Source organism: Bombina bombina, chromosome 7 (assembly GCF_027579735.1).
Source record: "Bombina bombina isolate aBomBom1 chromosome 7, aBomBom1.pri, whole genome shotgun sequence".
Taxonomy (NCBI): Eukaryota; Metazoa; Chordata; class Amphibia; order Anura; family Bombinatoridae; genus Bombina; species Bombina bombina.
Genome location: NC_069505.1, coordinates 610,847,382 through 610,861,076, shown reverse-complemented (window position 1 = coordinate 610,861,076; position 13,695 = coordinate 610,847,382).

Genomic DNA, 13,695 nt, shown 5'->3' with positions numbered 1-13,695 from the left:
GTTATTGTAAATTCTTCAAAACCCTCATTAGGGAGAACTTAGTAATCAGTCCATCCAGGTGACTGTGAAACCAATGTCCAGGCATCCACTTTTAAATGCGGTAGGAAATGTCACATTCCTCTGCCAATTTGGACAAACGAACCAAAAAAACTCACAGTCTCAGATTGATTCAGATGACGAATTAACTGCTGCTCCACAATATGCACATCAAAAGTAGCGTGCAGGGGGCGGAGCTAACCGCCGTGCCGACTGGAAGCACAGTCAAGGAGCTCTGTCAAAAAATAAGCAGCTTTGGGTAAATTATTTATGATCCTGACAGAAATCTCCACTTGTGAAATTGTATTTGACTGTCTAATCACAGGCAGAGCAGGCACATATGAAAATTTTGTCGCTTGGGACTTTCAGGACCTGTGGGAGATGGTAGATTGAACAGCGTGCGGCCTACAACACCCACCAGCTCACCCCCCCCCTGTGAACGGGGGTAATTCAGTTCACCATGGCTATTCCAGTGAGTGGGAACCTATGCAGTGCTCTATATTCCCTCTTGATGGATTAGGAGCAGCAGATTTGTGATAGATTTGACAGACTGGACTTACATATACAGAGGAGAAGGCCCTGGGAAGAGCCCACTACAGAGGCAGTAAGCCCGACACCTTCCACAGTGTCCGGCAACCGAGTGCATCTAGATAAAGCAGAGCAAACTGCGCAATTGTTAGAGTCCCCAGTTGGGGGATATGAGCACATACATCGGTCGAAAGAGGTGCCAGAGAAGAACATGCTTGTACCTGGGGGCGCTGACCCGAGATTGGAGCTGATCGGATCGGCTGAGGCAATGCCAGGTGGGGCTGACCGGCTGGAGAGATATCCTGCTGCTCTGCAAGCAGCGGCGAGCTGGATGGCTGATTCACACCTAGTTCATAGCAACTGGCCAGCAGTCCCCTGCAGAGAAGCGGCTAAACTTCCGGCCCGAGTGCTACCCTTAATGGGACTGCAGGGTAAGGTGTCCATAAATCTGAGTGCTCTACAAGAACTAACAATCACCTACCCCAGTTTGGCGCAATTAGATCTACATGTGACCCCACTGGAACAATATCACTTTGCGGCACCAGGTCACCCTCTCCAGTCTGATGATCACCACCATGATTGGGGACTAGCATTGCGCTGGGGGTCCATCTGTGGGACATTATCACTATGCCCGATTGGTGTGGGATGAGTACTTCATTAGACGTCCTGCTGGTCTCCCCTTTATACAGCCCTTGTTCCCTAGTTGCTTTGTTGGCGATGTTACCTTACTAAGTATTACCTTTCTTCTCCTTTTCTTTCACCTGTTATTATGTGACTTGCAACCAGTATCTCTTGCTTGTGTGACTTAGATTTGTACTAATATTTGCACTACTTGCTTGATATCACCTTTTAAGATATATAATATTGTTATTAATTAACTAAACATGCTATGTGACTGAGCGCTACTATATGGTCTGCATGATTTAGCTCTTCTGAATCCCTTACTGCTGTCATTGGGGTCAGGGGGGAGTTCCAGCGTGTAGTGAGTTTTACTGGGATTATGCTTATGAGCGGTTTTGTCTGTCACGGAGCGCTTGGTCCACTAACCTACATAAATACGCTGGTGGTTACTCTGACCGCACTGCCTTATACTTATTCAGTGCTTATAATATGGAATGTATATTTAATCTGACTACACACGCAACTAGGATGGGGTATCTATGCATTCACCCATATAGGGCTGGCTCTCTGCTGGCTACAATTGTAACCTGGTATAGAAGACCCCACTATTAATTACGATATGATTAGCTGGAGATATCCCCTACTCTCTACATAAAGCAAAGAGTCTTACATGCCTGACCCCATAAGCCCACATAGGATACAGGCTCAGCTCAAGTAGTGTACTTATTCAACCCTCTAATCCCTGATAGTATGTAAACATGAAATACCACCTGGAATAGCACATATCAGATACTACTGGTATCTACTTTTTGGCAGAGTTATGCAGCCTCTGCCCTGCCCAAAGAGTCTTAAATTTGCTCTTTGGGTTCTACAAAAACATCAACTTATACTTAAAGTCATTATGTATATATCAGCAGTGAACAGTGATTTCTCTAGATAGTTTGTATGTGAAACATGTCAAAAATGGACTACCGTGTGTGCACTATTGCCTTGAACTTGTCTTTGTGAACTAATATCTAAACTTTGTTTGACAAAATAATAATAAGTCTAGATGTTAAAAAAAAAAAACAATCTGTGTCTACCACTGAACGTTAGCAAATAGGTCCTATCCGAGGACTGGGAAGGCAATGTAGACACAATGGAACCTACTCGCAATTAAATTTAAAATGAGGTACAGAGGACTAAGGCTTGAGGATAGCTACCTTGTTGGCTCTTTTGTGTTTAATCCTCCTTATAGTGATGACTGTCAAAATTATTAGTGTTGTTTGACATGCTGATTCATAAGAATGTATTACTGTTTTCCTGTAAACTTGTGTTACCTCAATAAAAATATATAAAAAAAAAAAAAAAGTAGCGTGCAAACAGGCTCCAGCCAAACCAACTTTATTTTTAAGTTATAGCATGTATAATGGCGGATCCCACAGGGTAGGAGTCTCATCAAGAAAAGCAGCTGTTGCCACTGTCTTTGTGCGTTTCATCCCCTTGACTGACAGGGACTTCCTCAGGGCTGACGTCATTGTAGAAAGCCCGGCTATTTATAGGCCATATAGAACACGCCTCCAGGAAAAGATGAAAATATTAGTTGCAACCGTAAGGTATCAAAAAGGAAAAATATAACAAAAGAACAAACATTTTTGAATATATATACAAGTGTAACAATTCTAATACACTATAAATTTTATACAAAGATAGTGCAAATGAAAACATGCAATATATAAAACAGGAGATGCTGAAAGACTAAACCGTCCCTCTGGTCACAAATTCTGCAGACAAAAAGAAAACATCCAAATAAAGTAAACTTGGATATATAAAAATATGTAAATAAAAAATAATATAATAATAAGCACTTAGTTCAGAAAGAACTGGGAATAGAAAAAAGCCAAAAATGAGGAAAAAACAAAAGAAAGTTTGGGATTTAACCCTAGACTTTGAGATGAAAATAATCTTCTACCTAGCATGTTAGACCACTAACCTATGCGTAATATTAGCCCTATACTGTGAAAATCCCAGAGTAATAATCATTGAAAATAATGATCATGTAACACAGATTGATCTCCAGGCAAGTATTGAGAGGCCAAGGTAAGGATCCAATCAGTAATCCATAATTAATTATTTGCAGAGAGCAATATTGCTCCAAAACGGAGCAGCCATTCAAGGCTGGCCCAGTTTAAGCTTCAAGTAACACCATATTAGTGTCTGGCCCAAAGTCTATTCCACACAATTCGGAAATTCCATTCCTGACTTAATCACTTACCAAACAAAAGAAAAAGCAGGCACAATTAAACTGCCAAAAATAAATCAAAGAAATAAAATTATTATGTCAACAACTGAATAACTCCCTAATTAAAGTAGTGAAAAACGTGCAAATAGTGCTGTGACTTTAGAGAAATATAAAAATAAAAATAAGGATAAAAATAAAAAAGTCTTAACATACAGAAGTCCATATATTCTGAATGCAAAACATTCTTATCTTATAATATTCGTAGGGTGGATTTGAACCCTCGACCTCAATGGAAAGGGGGAAAAGATATTTGAACATATGGTGGTTAATCTCCAATGTGGCTGAGCGGTTTAAGACATACGGAGTTGGTGCTATTCAGGTTCAAATATATTTTTCCACTTTCCATCGAGGTCGAGGGTTCGAATCCATCCTACGAATATTATAAGATAAGAATGTTTTGCATTCAGAATATATGGACTCCTGTATGTTAAGACTTTTTTATTTTTATCCTTATTTTTATTTTTATATTTCTCTAAACTCGCAGCACTATTTGCACGTTTTTCACTACTTTAATTAGGGAGTTATTCAGTTGTTGACATAATAATTTTATTTCTTTGATTTATTTTTGGCAGTTTAATTGTGCCTGCTTTTTGTTTTGTTTGGTAAGTGATTAAGTCAGGAATGGAATTTCCGAATTGTGTGGAATAGACTTTGGGCCAGACACTAATATGGTGTTACTTGAAGCTTAAACTGGGCCAGCCTTGAATGGCTGCTCCGTTTTGGAGCAATATTGCTATCTGCAAATAAATAATTATGGATTACTGATTGGATCCTTACCTTGGCCTCTGAATACTTGCCTGGAGATCAATCTGTGTTACATGATCATTATTTTCAATTATTATTGCTCTGGGATTTTCACAGTATAGGGCTAATATCACGCATAGGTTAGTGGTCTAACACGCTAGGTAAAACATTATTTTCATCTCAAAGTCTAGGGTTCAATCCTACTTTCTTAAAATTAGTTTTTTCCTCATTTTTGGCTTTTTTTAAATTCCCAGTTCTTTCTGAACTAAGTGCTTATTATTATTATATTATTTTTTATGTACATATTTTTATATATCCAAGTTTAGTTTATTTGGATGTTTTCTTTTTGTCTGCAGAATTTGTGACCAGAGGGACGATTTAGTCTTTCAGCATCTCCTGTTTTATATATTGCATGTTTTCATTTGCACTATCTTTGTATAAAATTTATAGTGTATTAGAATTGTTACTCTTGTATATATATTCAAAAATGCTTATTCTTTTGTTATATTTTTTTTTGATACCTTACGGTTGCAACTAATATTTTCATCTTTTCCTTGAGGCGTGTTCTATAAGGCCTATAAATGTCCGAGCTTTCTACAATGACGTCAGCCCTGAGGAAGTCCCTGTCAGTCAAGGGGATGAAACGCGTGTAGGCAGTGGCAACAGCTGTCTTTCTTGATGGGACGCCTACCCTTTGGGATTCGCCGTTATACACGCTATAACTTCAAAATAAAGTTGGTTTGGCTGGAGCCTGTTTGCACGCTACTTTCGATGTGCATATTGTGGAGCAGCAGTTAATTCGTCATCTGAATCAATCTGAGACTGTGAGTTTTTTTGGTTTGTTTGTCCAAATTGGCAGAGGAATGTGACGTTTCCTACCGCATTTAAAAGTGGATGCCTGGACATTGGTTTCACAGTCACCTGGATGGACTGATTACTAAGTTCTCCCTAATGAGGGTTTTGAAGAATTTACAATAACCTTGCTTGTCGTCATTTGTGATCTGTGTTTTGTTCATAACTCACATTATTCATGGTTACGCTATACTCTTTTGCCACACACATAGATCCTACATAAAGACAGTATTAACCCTTTCCAATTTGGGACTGTCCGCTGATTGTGGTGTTGTGTCTGGCTTTGGGTATATTGTTTGCTGCAATTTTTTCGCTACCAACTTAAGTTTTGCGTGTACATATAGCTGGTTCTCATTGGCTGTTTATTTTACACTACTTGGTGCTTCAGGTTTGAGTTATTACATGGATCCTCATTGTTACTTTCATGACAGCGTATCCCTTTAATACACTTTGGGGCTGTCCTCTGATTGAGGTGTTGTAATTTCTCCACATTGAAGCCACTTTTACAAGCCAATTAATATCGATACATTTGTTACACTTCCCATGAGACGTCTCATTTGATGATTTTTTTTTGTATTTTAAATCTTATTTTCATTATTTTTCTGTTCTTTAATAAACTGTTAGTGTTTTGAACACATGCTGGTTTTTCAAGTTTTTGTCTCTTGCTTGTATCAGGTTTCCACACTTGTTACTTGTCATACTTTGTACTCCTATTGGCATCATATTTTGCTGAGGCCCTTTATGTGTGGAGAGTGCTGAATCCCCTATCTTTTTATAAGGCTTACTTATCCTTATTACCTTTCTTCTGTTTTGATATTATATAATTATATATAACTGCATATTTATAGCTTTCAAATTATCAATAACTAATCATAAAAAAATGTTTGCATATCATTGCATTTGGAACCAACTGTTTTTGACACAGATTAAATGGTTGTTGATAATTTATATTTTTACCTTTTTACATTGTAAATCCACTATTATTATTAGTAGTAGTAGTAGTATTAATAATAATAATTTTATTTATAGTTAACAAGTAACAGATAACAGCTAAATCCCATCTTTAAATGATATCCTGTGATATTTTAGCTGCCATATTGGTTTCTGGCAAAATAACTAAATTCATTATGTAAACTAGACCAGCCACAATATTTGTCTTGGGTATCAGGGTGTGCAGACTTTAGAAATGCTGATACACATGATTATCAGGGGATATTATATACATTATATATTGGAGGAAAAATGTTATATTATATATGTACTGCTGTCTTCTGCTATTGCACTACATCTGATAGCTGTAGCTATGGATGAAATAGTGATCATTTTTGTTTATTCAACATTTAAATGCACTCCTCTAAATTTTATTTTTGACTATTAAGCACCTTAAATAGGCTTTACAAGTTCCCATAGCTTTAACCTACATTATTATTTTATTTCAATTAAAATGTTAAATTGTATTTCCTGTTTCGCCAGCTGATACATATTTGGAGAAATGTGCTATACCAGAAAGGCAAAGGTGCCAGAGAAGATTTTAAAGCTGTATTGTTCACCTATAAATATCTGGTCTTTGTTACACTGAACCTAAAGTTACTGCAGTCATATCTCATTTATCAAAGAAAATGTAACTGCCTACAGAAGTCCTTAGGTTGTTTTCTGTTTCTATGGATAGAAAGATGGAAGATCATTTGAGAAATGGGTATTTGCAACATGACACAAAACAATAGAGGGTGCCCCAATAAAGTAATATGATCTATGTAGATGTATTGAGAATCAAACCAAATGACATATACTCTCAAGGTTAGCAACATATTAACAGATGTCAATTCAGTTGTTCTTGGCAAATGACCATCTCCTTTCAATCCAGTTAATAAATCCCTCTATTTGTTCACATGACTTTATAATAAAATAAATTGTAAAGGAACCAATCTATTATACAGTGATAGAGTGAAATTATCAAGATTACGTACCAAACATGTTCAACAAGTAAATATTTGCAACAAGGTGCTTTATTCAAACCTTTATTAGCAATGATTTGTTTTCGTAAAGCTTCAGATTCCTGGTCTAACAGAAGTTAAGTGGTTACGGAGCTTCTTTCAAGAAAACATATATCTTCATTTTCGATATCACTGGTGGGTCTTAAGTAATTAAATGATTAGTCGTATCTTATCATCAGGACATCACTTTATTACCCCCATACCCCCTATAAAAAACACACACAAAGAACAGGGGCTATAGCCTGGCTGACTCAGCAATTTACAATATCCTTCATCAAGACAAACTGAAGACCCAGACAGAACTAGCGGAATGGGACAGTAGGGTTTTCACTTCATGGTTCAGAGTAGCACAGATCAGACACTTCTTTGACACCCATAAGGAGAGACCCGACTTAACAAGGCGTAAGACCCCCTTTGAAAATTGATGTACAATGTCACAACACCCATCTGATTTGATCTCACAATTATATAAACTTCTGTTGCTAGGAGAGGAGCATCCCCTCCCGGCTTACACACAGACATGGCAGGATGATCTGGGCTTAGAGATAAGTCACAAAGAGTGGAATAAGATTTTTTACAGGACTAAAAAAGCCTCCGTCGCAGCTAGGGTCCAAGAAACACAATACAAACTGTTAAGTAGGTGGTATCTGACCCCCCAAAGACTGAAACACATATACCCACAAACTAGTGGGGGATGCTGGAGAGGATGTGGTGGCAAAGGTGCCCTCTTACACATCTGGTGGACATGTCCATTATTACAGCCTTATTGGAGCGGCATTCTGGCCGAAATGAGTAGGGTCCTTGGGGTTATCATCCCTCCCAATCCCTGTTACTTATTATACCATCAATTACCTAAGATTGTAGGGGAGGACAAGTACCTGCTCCTCTTGTTGATGCTCAATGGAGCGAAAGGATTAATTCCCTTATATTGGAAAAAGCAGGTTATCCCCAGTGTACAGGAATGGAAAAATAAAATAGCTGACCTTCTGAGACTTGAGAGGTACCACTACCTCAAAATAGGGAAACTGTGTACACATGAAATGATGCTGCTAACTTGGGAGGGGCGAGGATTATGATGTATTGGTAAAATAAAAACAGCCGATGAGACATGGTATTGATACACTCCCACCGCCCATCCCAAGGCCCCTCTCCCCCCCTTTTTTTTTTTTTTTCTCCTCTCTACCTCCTCGCCTTCCCCACCTCCCCCCACTCCTAACCTCTTCGTCCCTCTTCTAAACCCCTCCCCTCTTTTCTTCTCTGGAACTACTGAATTTCTTCTACTCTGACCTGTCCCTCTTGAAAGAAAGGCACTGCCATATCGGGTAGACACCAATCCACAGCTGTATGAAATAAGTAAACTGTGAAATATTACCTTTCATGCTGAACTGTACCCGATGTTTAATACTCTTCTTTATGCTTTATATGTATAACTTAGTAAGACGATCCTGATATAATAGCTTTTATTCTTAAACAGCTCAAGAGTTATATTTGAGTAAAATAGTTGGATGTCCACAGTTTGGCATCTGATGTAATTCACTGAGCTGCTTGCACAGAATCTGTTACCATATGTGAAATGTTCATGACAATATGTACTTCTATATGTATCATGTAATACTGTATGAAGCGCTGTACCTCAAATACTTATGTATTCTTTTTCTCATTTCGCTAATAAAGCTTGTTGAGACAAAAAAACAAAAAAAAACACTAAGACCAATGTGGGAGAAAGATCAACGTGGGTCACGTTTATTAATAAACAATAATAACCAAATTAAACTGACTTTTGTTTAAATGAAAACATATATTATGCATGGCTGCAATTGAGTTCCTACTATCTATCACCTGTTTAAAAGGTGGAGGCCCAGCTTATGGTGCAACTGCAGTGGAACGGTCCTGGGTGACCTCCATCATTGGCAGTATAGCGGGCTATGCATGGAGTTTTGTCAGCCTGCTTACATGGAGAGAGGAGCTCCGTATGCCCGCACCTAAGATGAGTTGCTCCCCCCCTTATCAGCCTGGCCATCACTCTGCCCTAAAAATTGGTATCTGGGCCTAGATCTCCTGCCACAAGAGTTCTCCCCTTTAATTAATATAACTCTTGCTTCCAATAAATAACTAATCTTTAAAACTATTACACATTTTGTTTTATATATTATCGGGGACAAAGCCACCACATTCGACCACCAGATGAGTACTCCAGGACACCACACAGTCAACCACCTCAGATCAAATTGAATGACCTGAATCAACTCCAAAGCTGGAATTGCCTCTGGTCATTCCCCCCCAAATGCAGGATAACTATGTTCTGTTTGCCCCATCTCCGCAATGCATCCTGGAGTAGAGCTGGCAGTTTATGCCAATGCATACCCATTTGCCCTAACCACCTTAATGAAAATCTAGCTGGATAAAATTCTAATTGATCTAATTGTTCTGGCCGTGAAAGCCCTGATAGCCGCCCCAATGCACAAATGAATGGCAAACTATCCACACGTACACCAATTGTGTCGATAACACAAACTAGCAAAAAAACAGCTTCTGAACCTGTCTAAGTTGCCTAACTTATGCTATTTATGCATTTAATGGACTGACATACGGTTTAAATCTGTTAGAGCGCCATCTGCCCAACCTCTGAATCCCTTCTTGCGGCATGCCACTATCGGCCGCAGACATGGCCACTCCTATTCAGAATGAATGTGGGGCAATTTTTTCAAGGTCCAAGCCAATAAAACGGCCATTCTTTTCAAAAACTTTCCAAATTGAAACTTTGCTAATGCAGACCCATCTTCATTAACTAATAATTGGATAGTCTGCTTGCTGCACATAGCACTAAAGGAACCCAACAGTCGCAAGGGACAACAATCACTCTCTGTTCTTGCCGGCAATGTTAACCATGCCCCTCTGGTGTCCTGGTCAGTTTTAGACTGGGGGACAAACAGCAGCACAGCCTCACTATCAATGCGTATTTTCTTATACTGCACCCTTTTTCCTTCCGTCAAACTTTGAGGGAGCTACTAATTCTCCTATTCTCAGGGCCACAAAATACGCCAGCACAAAAGCCGCTTTGAATAAAGCCACTTCATAATCAGATCTGCAGATGCTCTCCAACTCCGCAAGCATCTTTCTCAATTTATCTAGCGTGGTTGGTTCTCTGCTGTCTCCCTTCCTGACTGCCACTATGTAAAGGTCTTACCTGGATTGGAGTCTGTACCAGAGATATATGCTCACCCTTACAGGTATCACAGCCCAAAGTGATCAGGTAAGAAAACCACCTGGGCTGAATAAATGCACAGGGGCTGTGTGCAAAAAACAAGGATCCGAATATGCTGTACAAACAAAGGTAAATCCAAGAGAGTAGTCAAGGTATTGCAGAGATCAAAAGAAGCCAGAAGTGCAGGTAAACGATGAACAGAGCCAGGGTCAGTCTTAGGGATTCAAGAACAAAGACACCAAAAACATGAAACAAATAAATGACACTGAGCACAGGAAAAGGCAGGGTTATATAGCCAGCTTATGAGTTGCTAATTGGTAGGAAGTCCCAGGTAAGCCTGACTGACAGGTTGTAAATGAACACAGGTATTCCAGGCAAAGCAATATCCAGAGTCCACCCCAGTGCTTCAGGCAGGATAAGGAAATTTTACATACACACAAATAAAGAGAAGCAGCCATGGCTTAGAGGCAAGAGAACAAGCCTAGGATACAAGAGATCCCAGGTTCAAGTCCCTTGCTTGCCCCCAAAGGGGTGACCATGCCTGACTGTCTGCATGGAACGGTGGGAACCGTGACATTACCCTCCCCTTAAAATTGCCCCCCCCGGGGTGCAAACAGGCTGGGTTGAGACCACTTTGAGTTCAGGGGTAAAGTCAGTCTCATCTTTAGACATGTCAAAGATGTCATCTGGCAGGATGGTGACTCTCCCGTGGGCATCCAGACCTACAATTTGGTCATCCTCTACATTACTAGAAAACAATGCCTTAGCAGCCTTCTTCCTATTCTTTTTCATCTTAGCTGCTGTCAAAGTATTCGCAGGTGAGGCAGTCACAGCTTGCAATGCTTTCTCGGACATCACAAGATCCTCCTTGCAGACAAGGGTACCATTCGAGGAATAAGTGCAGTCAAGTGGTTGTACTTTGGCAGGGAAGAAAGTAATGCTGGTGCTTGCCTGTGCAGTGGTGATGATGGTTTCTGGATTAGGCATATCATCTGAAAGTTAATAAGATGCTTCAGGAGCAAGAGGTACAGGCATAATCTGGGTCTCAGGAATTTCAGGACTAACAAGAGCAGGTTCCGTAGGTTTACAGGAAATAAAAGTCTCAGAGGTTAGTAGACTCCTCTGAACAGCAGAACCTGGACAGCTGTAACAGCAACCTTGGCAGCTCACAGAATTGCATGTAGAACAAGAGTGTGAACAAAAAAAGTGTCTGTTGGAGAGCTGGAGACCGAGGTGTGAATAGGGCAATTGGAGACAAGTGCCCTCTTTCCCCACAGTAAAAGCAAAGGCAATGACTCCTCCTTCTGGCTCTTTCTTGGGGAGACAGCCTATTCCAGACTACCCCTATCTCCATGGGCTCCTCAATGTCCTGAGAAGGAGTATATAATTTGTCAGGAGCATCAAGGTTTGCGGTTGAGTACTGGTAAAAAGCATCCCAGTCACGAGGAAGCCGTGCTCTGTGGGAATGTGGAACAGTCCTAGGAACCTTAGTTTGCCTTGTGGTAGTACACTGAGTGGCCATGGCTGTTATGAAAGTTCCCCAGTTGTCTAGGACAGGACTCTTAGCCAGGAGCATCTGGTGTGCCCATTTTTTATCTGCCCAGAAAGCAGTTTGATGGTTGAGCGGACCATGATGAAGTCAGTGGCATACGTAAGAGGCTTTAAGGCAAACAAGAGCTCACAATCCACCTTAAAGGACAAGAAGGAGGAATGGCTACCATCAAATCTCTTAGGTAATAGTACAAAAGGTTCACGATATGCTGGTTCTGGGTGTACCGTACCTTTAAGAGCACAAAAGTCCTGCTGCAAATCCAGAACAGTCTGAGACAAGTTAGATACTTGATGTGTCAGGGCAGTGCGCATCCTGTTCATCTCTGCAGGCTCCATAATGGTCAGTTCTTATGTAAAGGTTTTACCTGGATTGGAGTATGTAGCAGAGATATATGCTCACCCTTACAGGTATCACACCCCAAAGTGATCAGGTAAGAAAACCATGGGGGCTGTGTGCAAAAAACAAGGATCCGAGTATGCTGTACAAACAAAGGTAAATCCAAGAGAGTAGTCAAGGTATTGCACAGATCAAAGGAAGCCAGAAGTGCAGGTAAACGATGAACAGAGCCGGGGTCACAAGACAGGGTCAGTCTTAGGGATTCAGGAACAAAGACACCAAAACAGGAAAAATGAAACAAAGAACTGACACTGAGCACAGGAAAAGGCAGGGTTATATAGTCAGCTAATGAGCTGCTAATTGGTAGGAAGTCCCAGGTAAGCCTGACTGACAGGTTGTAAATGAACACAGGCGATTCAGGCAAAGCAATATCCAGAGTCCACCCCAGTGCTGCAGGCAGGATAAGGAAAGCTTACATACACACAAATAAAGTGAAGCAGCCATGGCTTAGAGGTAAAAGAACAACCCTAGGATACAAGAGGTCCCAGGTTCAAGTCCCTCACTTTTCCCCAAAGGGGTGACCATGCCTGGCTGTCTGCATGGAACGGTGGAAACCGTGACACACTCTTCCGCAACCACACATAATCTGCTTTACTAAAAATGTTTTTGAAGTGTTAGGGAAAGAATATAGTTTGTTAAAAAAGGATACAGCCATCAGCTTAGCCACAAGTGCCCCCTTCCTTACTGACCTTGTCAACCAGTCTAACAGCATCCCTTGTTGATCCTGCAAGCCAGCTACTCCCTGATTCATGCAAAAGGCTTCCCATTCCTGCCAATGCCTAGTGTAAGCAGCCAGAGCCAGCGGAGACCAAATTAAGGGAAGAAGGGGCGACCAATTTATACGAGATACCAGAGAAAATGCAGACAGATCAGTCCTTTAGCTGCTGCTGTTGGGGCAAGCAATCTAAATTGTGTCCAATTAGAATGGGAAAGGGCATCAGCAATACCATTTTTCACTCCCAGCACATGCTGCACCGAGAACTGAATTGTATTCTAAGTAGCGCAAGACTGGATACCTAAGGTACTGCACTACCACTGGCGACACTGCACACAGGTTATTAATAGAGTGTACGACACTCTGGTTGTCACTCCAAAATACCACTGCCCTATTAGCTAGCTTGCCTGCCCATATCTCCAATGCCACCACTATAGGCAACAGCTCTAACAGAGTGAGATTCCTAGCCAGCCACCCTCGAAAAAAGGCTTCTAAGATGGATGCTTCTGCCACATTAGTGAACAAATGGAGTGCCGGACTAGAAACTATTGCGTTGTCCCGTCCCCCCTTTAAGTGAAAACTCCAAACTTCGGTTGAATAGCCTGTCCATAGGGATCACCCAGTACAAGAAGTTCAATAACCCAGCAGAGATTGAAGTTGTTTTAATGACATGTAGAAAGAAGAAACACCAGCTTGCACCAGCTCCAAAATCTTAGCTACTTTGTCATCAGGCAGCCGACACATTTGCCCGATTGCATCAATCTCTATTTC